This window comes from Bufo gargarizans, chromosome 2 (assembly GCF_014858855.1).
Source record: "Bufo gargarizans isolate SCDJY-AF-19 chromosome 2, ASM1485885v1, whole genome shotgun sequence".
NCBI lineage: Eukaryota > Metazoa > Chordata > Amphibia > Anura > Bufonidae > Bufo > Bufo gargarizans.
In genome coordinates this window covers 661,621,460-661,635,356 of record NC_058081.1, presented here as the reverse complement: position 1 = coordinate 661,635,356, position 13,897 = coordinate 661,621,460, and positions in this window count along the sequence as shown.

The window sequence follows — 13,897 nt, the reverse complement described above, 5'->3', positions numbered from 1 at the left end:
CATATGTCCCACAAGAGGTCATAAAAAGACTGTTGGGGGACAATGACCACTGTACTATTTAGCACTTTATATTTTTTTATCTTAATTGTATTTTATTTTTATTTTATTTTTTTCCATTTTTTATGTTTAATTTTCTATTATTTTTTTTAAATATATTTTTAACACATAATGTGTCCTTCAAGGGATTATGAAAATACTGTTAGGGGACAGTGAACACTATTTTATTTTTCAATTTTTCCTTTCACTTTTTTCTATATTTGTATTTTACTTTTTAATTTTTATTTTTATAATTTTCTATTTTTTTGCAACATCATATTTTATTATTTTGTGCTTTATTGTGTTAAGTGTGAATTGTGAAGTGAAAACCATTTCAGGTGACTACCTCTTGAAGCTCATCAAGAGAATGCCAAGAGTGTGCAAAGCAGTAATCAAAGCAAAAGGTGGCTACTTTGAAGAACCTAGAATGTGACATATTTTCAGTTGTTTCACACTTTTATGTTATGTATATAATTCCACATGTGTTAATTCATAGTTTTGATGCCTTCACTGTGAATCTACAATTTTCATAGTCATGAAAATAAAAACTCTTTGAATGAGAAGGTGTGTCCAAACTGTACTGTGTGTGTATATATATATATATATATATATATATATATATATATATATATATATATATTGTATGAGCTTCAAGAGGTAGTCACCTGAAATGGTTTTCACTTCACAATTCACACTTAACATAATAAAGCACAAAATAATAAAATATGATGTTGCAAAAAAATAGAAAATTATAAAAATAAAAATTAAAAAGTAAAATACAAATATAGAAAAAAGTGAAAGGAAAAATTGAAAAATAAAATAGTGTTCACTGTCCCCTAACAGTATTTTCATAATCCCTTGAAGGACACATTATGTGTTAAAAATATATTTTAAAAAAAAATAATAGAAAAGTAAACATAAAAAATGGAAAAAAATAAAATAAAAATAAAATACAATTAAAATAAAAAAATATAAAGTGCTAAATAGTACAGTGGTCATTGTCCCCCAACAGTCTTTTTATGACCTCTTGTGGGACATATGTGGCAAAAGTATATTTAAATAATAAGTAATAAACCAATTATAAAAAAAATTATACAATAAAATATTAATAAAATACAAATAAAAGTAAAAAATAAAAAGGAAAAAGTGAAAAATTAACAAAAAGTGTCAGTGTCCCACAAAGGTCTTTTTATGACTTCTTGGGGGATATTATATGTTGCAGAAATATATAAAAAATTAAGTTAAAAAAGATAAAAAATAATAAAATACAGAAAAGAAAAAACATCCACACCAACCAAAACCATCACTATTATTGCCCCATTAACATGAAACTATACATATTATATAACAAAACGACCGACACAAAATAGGGAACCAATTATAATAATTTATTTTGGTGTCAGTTGGCATATTTAAAGAATAAGGAGCTATAGTTTTAAAAAATATATACTTAAAAAAAATGTTTTATACAGTTTCCCCCAAATAAAACTAAAAACTAAATTATAAGGCCCTATGTGTCAAGTGAAACATTGTTGCAAAAATTATTTTAGTAGTCCCAACACATAAAAAAAGTTACAACTCTTCGCACCACCACGTGCGCTAAATCACAAAAAACTGTCTGTTCAGGCCTGGTTATTAAATTGTTTTCCAAAAAGCGCTTTTCCCGCTAGTAAGCGATAATACTAGGTATTGCATGACGCCTGTAACTGGCAGGAGGCGGTATTGCATGGCCCCTGAAACAGAAGATTCTTACTTACCTGCTTCATGCCGCCCTGGCCTCCTCTGCCTCCATCTTTTGGTTCCTGCACTTTTACACCTGGCAGTGCATGGCCATGGTCACATACACCTCTCCAGTCAATGACTGGCTTCAGCAGTGACATGCTGCTTCTGGGGCACATCACCACTGAAGCCAGTGATTGGCTGGAGAGGAGCATGTGACCATGGCCATGCACTGCCAAGTAAAAACAGCGCGGGGAGCAGGTAAGTATAACTCTTCGGCTCTGCAAGAAATTGTTAGACAAAAGGTTGTGCAAGGGCAGCACCCTACGACCTCAAACTGAAGAGACGTTGGGTGATCCAACGGGACAATGAGTCCAACCACAGAAGTAAAACAACTAAAAAATGGATTTAAAAAAAGCATGAATTGTGTTTGGAATCAAGTCAGTGACATGATCTGAAGAGTACTGCATATGGAAGACATCCCAGATGTTTTTTTGAACCAAAACACAATTGCAGGGAGGAATGTCCCAAAATTTCTACTGAACCTTGTGGGAATCTTATATGCAGCTATAGGCCTCATGCACACGACCGTTGTGTGCATCCGTGGCCGTTGTGCCGTTTTCCGTTTTTTTTTTCGCTGACCCATTGACTTTCAATGGGTCCGTGGAAAAATCAGAAAATGCACCGTTTTGCAGCCGAGACCGTGATCCGTGTATCCTGTCCGTCAAAAAAATAGGACCTTTCCTATTTTTTTGACGGACAACGGTTCACGGACCCATTCAAGTCAATAGGTCCGTGAAAGAACACGGAGGCACACAAGATTGGCATCCGTGTCCGTGATCCGTGGCCGTAGGTTACTTTCATACAGACGGATCCGAAGATCCGTCTGCATAAAAGCTTTTTCAGAGCTGAGTTTTCACCTCGTGAAAACTCAGATCCGACAGTGCATTCTAACACAGAGGCGTTCCCATAGTGATGGGGACGCTTCTAGTTAGAATATACTAAAAGAACTGTGTACATGACTGCCCCCTGCTGCTGGGCTGCCAGGAAGCAGGGGGCAGCAGGGGGCGGCCCCCCCCCCTGTAGTTAACACATTGGTGGCCAGTGCGGCCGCCCCCCCTTCCTCCCCTGCAGTTAACTCTTTGTTGTCCAGTGCGGCCGGCCCCCCTCCCTCCCCTGTAGTTAGCTCATTGGTGGCCAGTGGGCCCCCCTACCTCCCCTGTAGTTAACTCTTTGTTGTCCAGTGCGGCCGGCCCCCCTTCCCTCCTCTGTAGTTAACTCGATGTTGTCCAGTGCGGCCGCCCCCCCCTCCCTCCCCTGTAGTTAACTCGTTGGTGGCCAGTGGGCCCTCCCCCCTCCCTCCCCCTACTAATTAAAATCTCCCCCCCTATCATTGGTGGCAGCGGAGAGTACCGATCGGAGTCCCAGTTTAATCGCTGGGGCTCCGATCGGTAACCATGGCAACCAGGACGCTACTGCAGTCCCGGTTGCCATGGTTACTTAGCAATTTGTAGAAGCATTATACTTACCTACGAGCTGCGATGTCTGTGTCCGGCCGGGAGCTCCTCCTACTGGTAAGTGACAGATCATTAAGCAATGCGCCGCACAGACCTGTCACTTACCAGTAGGAGGAGCTCCTGGCCGGTCACAGACATCGCAGCTCGCAGGTAAGTATAATGCTTCTACAAATTGCTAAGTAACCATGGCAACCGGGACTGCAGTAGCGTCCTGGTTGCCATGGTTACCGATCGGAGCCCCAGCGATTAAACTGGGACTCCGATCGGTACTCTCCGCTGCCACCAATGATAGGGGGGAAGATTTTAATTAGGAGGGGGAGGGAGGGGGGAGGGCCCACTGGCCACCAACGAGTTAACTACAGGGGAGGGAGGGGGGGCCGGCCGCACTGGACAACAAAGAGTTAACTACATGGGAGAGGGGAAAGCCCACTGGCCACCAACGAGTTAACTACAGGGGAGGGAGGGGGGCCTGCCGCACTGGACAACAAAGAGTTAACTACAGGGAAGGGAGGGGGGCCCACTGGCCACCAATGAGTTAACTACAGGGGAGGGAGGGGGGCCGGCCGCACTGGACAATAAAGAGTTAAATACAGGGGGGAGGGGGGTCCGGCCGCACCTGGCCACCAATGAGTTAAAAACAGGGGGGGTCTGCCCCCTGCTGCCTGGCAGCACCTGACAGGCAGCAGGGGGCAGTCATGTACACAGTTCTTTTAGTATATTCTAACCTGAAGCGTCCCCATCACCATGGGAACGCCTCTGTGTTAAAATATACTGTCGGATTTGAGTTTCACGATCTAACTCATATCCGACAGTATATTCTAACATAGAGGCGTTCCCATGGTGATGGGGACGCTTCAAGTTAAAATATACCATCGGATTGGAGAAAACTCTGATCCGATGGTATAAAAGGGACTCCTGACTTTACATTGAAAGTCAATAGGGGACGGATCCGTTTGCAATTGCACCATATTGTGTCAATGTCAAACGGATCCGTCCCTATTGACTTGCATTGTAATTCAGGACGGATCCGTTTGGCTCCGCGCGGCCTGGCCATGTCCGTGGATCCTTCAAAAATCAAGGAAGACCCACGGACGAAAAAACGGTCACGGATCACGCACCTACGGACCCCGTTTTTGCGGACCGTAAAATAAAAACGGTCGTGTGCATGAGGCCATAAGGAACATTTGGTTGAGATGATTGTTGCTAATTACCTCTATTGCAAAATCACTTCTTGTATTTAAACCTGTTATCTGATGGGTACAATGACGGGGAGCGGCGCTATTGGAGCTCCCTATCATTGCACCCAAAGTAATTTGTCACAAAGCAAATATTTTTGTAAAAGTCGGTGAAGCAGCCGAATAGATTTTTCCTAAACTTCGTTCATCTCTAATTATACCAGTTATTGTCAGCCTCAGCATTTTTACACTGCTCCCAACTACTATTATCATGTAGCATCAAAATATTAAGAGGGATTACTAAAATGTAACTCCCTAAGGTGTAGATCATACCAGTGTATTACTGTATTGCGGCGGCAGCAGGGAGCGCACGGCGTCATAGCAACCAATGACTCAGTGCGCTCCTGCTCTCAGCAGGAATCCAGCCAGTTGTTCCATGGACCGCTCACGGCCATGAAACACGGACGTGTGCATTCGGCCTAAGGCTACACCTTCATTTTAAGACCAATGGTAGTCTATGGGGTTTTTCACTTGGCAGTTTTTTTTTTTTACAGCCAGTGAATAACGGACATCAAAAAATAGAACATGTTCTATTTTGTCCGTTTTTCACTGATCAACTGCCCCCATACAATTGAATGGGTCCGTTTTTAAAATCCGTTTCTCAGAAAGGCATTAGTAAAAAATAAAATAAAATTGATATCTTATCTGTGTGCTTGTAGCCTAAGACTTTGTTCACACTTGCGCCAGAGCTTCTGTTTATAACTACAGCCATGACATTGTAGCAATGTTTGTTTTCAAATAGATCCAATATGACAGTGACAGGCTTCTTTGACGTTAATGGGGTTCACTGTCCCTTCCAGTATTTTTAAGATCAAAAATATTTTGTGATATTTATGATACGTAAAAATACTCGATTGGCCAACAGGACCCTTGATGGAGTTCCTGAATGCCAGTGCGAACACAGCCTAATGCACTACAACGTTTGAAAGCTTGGAGTTTCGCATCAGGAATGAAACTAAAATATAAAGGTTAGAAGAGTGAATGGATATACTGTATATTCAGGTTATTCAAGTCTTCGGGCTTTATTTTTATGTTAGGTCACACATGCCATAAAATATTTTTTCCATCTTTGTTTAATATTCAAAAATGTTATAAAAATGTAAAAATGTAATGTAGGCCAAGAGCCATTAAATGCATTAGATAGGTTGCATGTGCTGTTGTGTGAACTTGCTAACCAAAACTGGCACAGATATTTGAATTATGTACAGTAAATGTCTCCGTAAAGGGGATGTCCGGGCTTTTTCTATTGATGATATATCCTCAGGATAGGTCATCATTATCAGATTAGCAGGGGTCCGACACCCGGCACCCCCACCGATCAGCTGTATGAAGGGAAGGTGCGCAGTGTGCACATGCCGACTCCCTTCTCTCTTCCTGCCCTGCTGCTGCTTTGACATAGACCTTTGCCATAGCTGCAGGAAGGGAGACGGGAGATGGCACATTCACACTGCGCACCTTCCCTTCAAACAGCTGATCAGTGGGGGTGTCAGACCCCCGCCAATCTGATATCGATGACCTATCCTGAGGATAGGCCATCAATATTAAAAGCCCGGAGAACCCCTTCAACTCTCATTCTATATTGAATAGTAAAACAAATATTTAACAAAATATTGCCCTCACTCCCGAAATTTTGTTTCAAAAAGCCACAAAATAGGGCTTTGTGATGCTTTGGGCTTATTTGCGCAAGAAAGTGTTGCAACTTTTTTGCATTTTCCCACCACTCACTCCAGTTCTGGAACATGGGTGGGGGCCTGACCTGGTTATCAAACTCAAAAGTGTTAGGTTTAAGGATAAGACAAATTTATCTAACAAAATGTGACATTTGATAAATGTGGCATAAAGTACTCCAACACAGACTCAAGCGAAACTGACTTCAAATATTCCTTGTACGATAACTTCCCCCCATTGCCTCTGCAAAAGTGAAGAACAGTTCAGGGACGAGGGACTGAAATGAGTAGAGCAATATGGTTTTTAGAAATGTGCATCTGAAGAAGAAACTTAGCACCAAGTAAGAAAGAAAAGAAGAAAGAGGCAAAAGAATTCTACAAAGAGGGTAAAACAATGTTAAAATAAGAATAGAAAATAATATAAAAGTAAGACAATGAAAATATTAATACAAAAGGAAACATTAGTAGAATGAACACAATGTGCAGGAGGTGCAAGCTGCCAGCGTGGATTATAGGCACTATGAAGATGTAAGCATTCCTTATGGAACCATATGGTGGAGTTATTCTTCCCTAGAAATAATACTCCCAGGACATAATGCCTTTGTAATAAGGCATCTGATGGAGCATGACACATATTTATTTTTCTGTTGGTTTTATTTTGACCGTAAAATCCTCTATATGAGTCCATGTGAAAATGGAGTCATACAGAGGAGGAATAGGGCCCCTTGAACTTTTCTACATTCCTTATTTCTAAATTTGAAGCTGTACATGAACCTTGTGTAATAAGAATTCAAGGTAAACAAAAACTGCAAAAATTGAGGGATGTGGACATCAAGTTGGATCTGCCGAATTTATAAAGCGGCGCCGGCCTCTACATAACTTCTGCGTACCTAGCACCAGTCTAAATGTCAGCCAGCTTCCTTGCTGCCTTACATTTAGACCATTTTCTAGCAGGCGTAGAAAATGGCGCCAAGACCACTTTTTCAAGTAATGGTAGAAACCACGGCACTTGGAAGAAAACGTTCTTTTTTATTTCATTATTTAATTATTTTAATCCATCCGCATAGTTAATTACTGGCCAATGTTTCGGTCCCACGCGGACCTTGTTCCCGGCCTTAGTGTTTTGAGTATCCTGTATGGCTGTATATATGTCTGCTAATAATATGTACTTGTCACTTATGGTGTGACTGTTGGTAATATATAACTGTCACTTATATGGTATAGTACAGTATATATCGCAGCCCAAAAATTCTTAGGCCTCTTTCACACAGGCGAGTTTTCCGCATGGGTGCAATGCGTGAGGTGAACGCTTTGCACCCGCACTGAATCCGGACCCATTCATTTCTATGGGGCTGTGCACATGAGCTGTGATTTTCATGCATCACTTGTGCGTTGCGTGAAAATCGCAGCATGTTCTATATTCTGCATTTTCATGCAACGCAGGCCCCATAGAAGTGAATGGGACTGCGTGAAAATCGCAAGCATCCACAAGCAAGTGCGGATGCTGTGCGATTTTCACGCATGGTTGGTAGGTGACGATCGGGTTGGGGGCCCGATCTTTATTATTTTCCCTTATAACATGGTTATAAGGGAAAATAATAGCATTCTTAGTACAGAATGCTTAGTAAATTAGGGATGGAGGGATTAAAAAATAATAATAATTTAACTCACCTCATTTACTTGTTCACGCAGCCCAGCTAGTCTTCTTTCTTCTTCTTTGACCTGGGAGGAAAATGACCTTTGGTGACGTCACTGCGCTCATCACATGGTCCATCACCATGGTGATGGACTATGTGATGATCGCAGTGACGTCACCAAAGGTCCTTTTCCTCCCAGATCCTCAAAGAAGAAGAATGAAGACGAGCTGGGCTTCGCGGACAAGTGAATGAGGTGAGTTTAATTTGTTTTATTTATTTTTTTAACCCCTCCATCCCTAATTTACTTAGCATTCTGCATTAAGAAATTATTTTCCCTTATAACTTCTGTGCAGAAGTTCGGGTCTGGGTACCAAACATGCCGATTTTTCTCACGCGCGTGAAAACGCATTAAAACGCTTTGCACTCGTGGGGAAAAATCACGCATCTTTTCCCGCACATCACCCGCAATGTTCTTGTGAAAGAGGCCTTATAGTTTTGTGCTCAAACGTATTGATGTTGTTTCAATTCATATAGTCCACATTCATAGATGTGCTGGTACACATTATATATATATATATATATATATATATATATATATATATATAAAAGAAGAAGCAGCACACAATATATGTATATATATATGTATATATATATATATATATATATATATATTTGTTCGATGATAATTAATAATTGTTCATTATTTAGAGATGATTGATATTTATAACACTTATGTTCACAGATCCCCTTATAATATTTTCATATATCCTTGAGTTATTATTGTTTCTTCTTTAATAATCTATCCTCAGTGGTGATGAGGTTCATGTACTCACTGTTGGTGGATAGTTGTATACCGACCGTGGCGTCTCACGTGATAATGGTGCCGCTTACCCTTTACCTCCATCTCCCTCGGCTGTGTATGGGTGCTGTCTGTATTGTACTAGCACTCGTTGAATCGCGATGACTCACAGGATCGCCACTCTAGCTCGGCATCCCATGTGCTGCAGCAGGTTGCGCTTAGATTACTGGAGTATTCACAAGGTTTGTAAGGTTGTACCAGTATTGTCAATGGAACCCTCCACATATAGCCTTATTTTTCCAGCATAAGTAATCGATCTTTTTGAGTGGGTCCTGAATTTTAAAAGATATCCTGATTAAAACCAGACGCGTTTCGGAGTTAATCCAACTCCTTCTTCAGTGGCCATATTAGTCTAGGGGATCCAACCCACTTATATACCCATAGTTTAGGTCTTATTTAAAACCCAAAATGGACTTTTCATTTCCAGCATTAGTCCATATAGTTCTCTTTTCATTTTTGTGGATATACAGGTCCTTCTAAAAAAATTAGCATATTGGGATAAAGTTCATTATTTTCTGTAATGTACTGATAAACATTAGACTTTCATATATTTTAGATTCATTACACACAACTGAAGTAGTTCAAGACTTTTATTGTTTTAATATTGATGATTTTGGCTTACAGCTCATGAAAACCCAAAATTCCTATCTAAAAAAATTAGCATATCATGAAAAGGTTCTCTAAACGAGCTATTAACCTAATCATCTGAATCAACTAATTAACTCTAAACACCTGCAAAAGATTCCTGAGGCTTTTAAAAACTCCCAGCCTGGTTCATTACTCAAAACTGCAATCATGGGTAAGACTGCCGACCTGACTGCTGTCCAGAAGGCCATCATTGACACCCTCAAGCAAGAGGGTAAGACACAGAAAGAAATTTCTGAACGAATAGGCTGTTCCCAGAGTGCTGTATCAAGGCACCTCAGTGGGAAGTCTGTGGGAAGGAAAAAGTGTGGCAGAAAACGCTGCACAACGAGAAGAGGTGACCGGACCCTGAGGAAGATTGTGGAGAAGGACGATTCCAGACCTTGGGGGACCTGCGGAAGCAGTGGACTGAGTCAAAACCACTGGTAAATGGTTTACTGACCATGGTATTACTGTGATCAATTGGCCTGCCAACTCTCCTGACCTGAACCCCATAGAGAATCTGTGGGATATTGGGAAGAGAAAGTTGAGAGACGCAAGACCCAACACTCTGGATGAGCTTAAGGCCGCTATCGAAGCATCCTGGGCCTCCATAACACCTCAGCAGTGCCACAGGCTGATTGCCTCCATGCCACGCCGCATTGAAGCAGTCATTTCTGCAAAAGGATTCCCGACCAAGTATTGAGTGCATAACTGAACATAATTATTTGAAGGTTGACTTTTTTTGTATTAAAAACACTTTTCTTTTATTGGTCGGATGAAATATGCTAATTTTTTTAGATAGGAATTTGGGGTTTTTATGAGCTGTATGCCAAAATCATCAATATTAAAACAATAAAATGCTTGAACTACTTCAGTTGTGTGTAATGAATCTAAAATATATGAAAGTCTAATGTTTATCAGTACATTACAGAAAATAATGAACTTTATCACAATATGCTAATTTTTTTTAGAAGGACCTGTATATATATTCTATTTATGGGTTGTTCATATGATGTTCCTATTGGATTTTATTTTTTTGATTTTAAGTTAGAAGTATATTTTGTTTAGGAAAGTATTAAATATTGCTTCTGGGTGGTTCCTAATGTAGAGTGCTTATCTATAATAATCCATTTTATATTGTACCATATAATATGCAGTGTTACAATAGAATAAGATAAAGAACCAATGAGAATAGTCACCACAAGGGAGAGGCAAGAATGACAAGAAAGCCCTTCAAAGCCAATAAATGCAAACGTACTGTAAAGCTTAAGGGTTTTTTCCTCTTTCTAGGTACAGATGCAGCCGAGCTAAACTTGACTCTGATAGCACATGTACAGGGTTATCTCGTAACAAAAGCCAATGAAATCCATTGAAAAGTCAGTTACATTGTATTGCCATTGTTTACTTGACACATTAATCATCAAGTTTAGTGTGTATGTGGAAACAAAAATTTATAGCTTAACATTATCCCCATTTTCACCCAGGCAGCCCCTCTGACTTGAGCATCGGAGCAGTTCATGCTCCGATGCTCTCCTTTGTCCTGCGCTAAATTGCGCAGGGCAAAGGCATTTTCAGGAGTTCCGATGATGAACCGGGCTTTGCATAGGGCTGCCAAGCGGAGATTTTCGCCCAGCAGTGAGCCCGATGATGTCACCGGCACTGATGGGCGGGCTTTAGCGCTGCCCTAGTCTGTAAAACAGCACTGCTGGGCGGAAGCCTCCGCTCGGCAGTGTGTTATTTTGAATAAAAGACCCCTTGCCCTGCGAAATCCAGTGCAGAGCAAGGCAGAGCATCGGAGCATGAAATGCTCCTATGCTAACATCAGGGGGGCTGTCTTGGAGAAATTATGGGTATGCTCAAGTTCAGCTCTGAACCTGGACAACCCCTTTAATGTATTACAGCAATATCATACATATGTCAGTTTCATAAAAATTATCTATAACACAGCCAGGGGCTTCCGCAACTCAGATAGTCCCATTTTCACCCAAAGGTATGCTATAAATGTCTGTTAGATGTGGGTCCCACCTTCATCTATCTCCAAAACACGGGGATCGTGAAAACAGCCCAAAGAAGCCTAGCCACAACTTCCATAGAAGTGAATGGGGAGAGCCCTGCACATGAGCAGCCATCTCCTGATTCACTCTCAACCTGCATGCAAAGGTCAAGGACTGCCTCACCCGGTGGGAGAAAAACTGGAGGACTCCTGCTCTGCGAGGCTCCATCCGCTAACATTACTAAGCTACACCTCGTGTACACCTCTCCACTGGTGGAGTACTGAAGGAGCCATTGCAATAAATACTGCATAACTAGACTTTAGACTGAAAAATCTATAGGTATTTTTGTGACAAAGTTAACATATTGCATGTGACATTTTGAAAATGTGTTGCTAAAAAATGTCTTCAAGCCAATAGCATACCTTCAATGCAGACCATACGACTACTATGGGGCCCAGAGAGGGGAGGCCCAGCACTGAATTCCTTCTTTCCTGACAAGAAAGCGCTACATTTTAATGCAGTTGCCACTAGGGGGAGCTCAATGCAAAGAGAATATTTTAACTTCCATTCCAGTCATTGGTAACTGTATAAATGACTATGCACTCAGCTCCCCCTAGTGGTGACTGCAGGTAGCCAGCTTTGAAATAGAAGGGAGGCCGACATATCATTGTATTTTTGCTAGTTGTCTGGCATTGAGAAATCTGCTGCAAAGAGAGAGCACCACATTTATGAAGCCCCTGACGCACTTCTTCCAACATAAAATAAGATAAAGGAGGCGAGGTGGTGAAGACTGAATCTTTTTCATTAGAATATTTTTTTTTAATTAAAATTCCTTCTACTCAATAAATAAATAAAAAAGATATTTATCAGAGATCTGGGGCATTGTACTTTGCATTGCCTGGGAGTGATTGCTGCAGGAGTTCTGGAAAATTGGGTGAGGCAGTGGGTCCATACTAAATGTTGATGTGGGGCCCTAGGATATCTCTAAATTAAGCTTCAAACTAAGCACACCTACAGGCCTGGTAAATCAGCCCTAATCTGTTTAAAAGCCCAGGATCACTAAGACAACAGCTGTGCATTTAAGGTTCTGGGTTTATTATAATATGTGTTTATTGCAGTCTTTGTCCTAAGCTTTTAGTAAATGATAAAGCCGCATTTGGAGTAGTGTTTTTGTTTTTTTTTTCAATATGATTTTAGGTTTCTAATGAAAGCCCTAAATGCATGTCAAAGGGCACATACTTCTTCTTCCTATTATAAGCCATGGAAAGGCTTTCTTAAATGAGCACTTCCTACAATTTACACAACAACCAGGCTTCGAGGTTAAAATCATTAATTCCTTTTTTCTATAGACTTACTCAAAAGAAAATGTATAAAATAATCGTTAAGCCCTTGATGACCGCTGATGTTTTACACTGTAATCACAGACCAATTTTCATACATTTTGTGATGCGTTGAGGATGACTTTCTGTTTATTAGCGGACCGAGATAAATTTTATATTCCTTTGTCTTCGACAGTGTCTCTGCTTGAAAACATATTGCTGCCATAATGAATCATCGCAAAACGTACCAATTAACGTTATCTTGATTATTCTGCCTAAAGCTACTACAATAATATAAAGACAACAAAAATGAACACATTAGACTCTGTTCCCATCATGCTTTGGGTTTACATTTGGAATATAGCATACAGGTTACACCTATAGTCAGTGTCGGACTGGGGTGCCTAGGGCCCACCAGTAAAATGTATTCTAGGGGCCCCCTGTAAAGCTATAAGCAAATATTATTATGCTCAAACATGGTTGATTATGGGGTCCCTGCAGCGACTTAGAGGAGGCGGGTCCATGATGAAAGAGGACACTGGCTAGCTTTCCTTTATACCTAGTAGTCCTCTCAGCCACTCAATGCATCTATAATAATAAACGTAGTATTATTATAGTAATAAATAATCTACCCATTTTTTTTTTATAGATATATAGGTTGGTTGAGATTTTATATGCTGCATATCTATACGTAGTGCAATCAGTGTACTGTGTTATGTACCACTTGTGCAGAGGGTGGGAGACTAGGGGCCCACCTTGCTCAGGGGCCCACCGAGGTTTCACCTGTCTCCTGTGGGCCAGCCGGAGCCTGCCTACAGGCTCCCATGTTTCTTTGAGGGAATTCATACATTCATACTATATACAGTAGCAGGCGGCAAAAGGTCAATACAGAGGTTAGGCACAGGTCCAGTGGCAGAGGGTCAGAATCCAGTAAACAGGTGGAGGTCAGCATACAGGCAAACAACAAGATTAAGTACACCTTTGTAGGAACCAGTGGACCCTATTGCTCAGGCACCTTCCCACAGGCTGGCGAGCCGCCACTGTAATACTAAGAATATTTACTGAGGGAGACACATATCTGTCAGTAGCTGTTTCAGGGTTCTTGCCCTCCATCAGTATGGTCAGTATGGTGTGGTTGGCTTTAGGCCCCTCACACAGGGCAATAATTGCCTCAACAATTCTTCACACGGATATTTGTCCCCAACATGTCCAGTGATTGGATGGCAAACGTTCAAATGCTTGATTGTCATTAATCTTTTATGCGGACATAAAAATCGTCATTTGTCG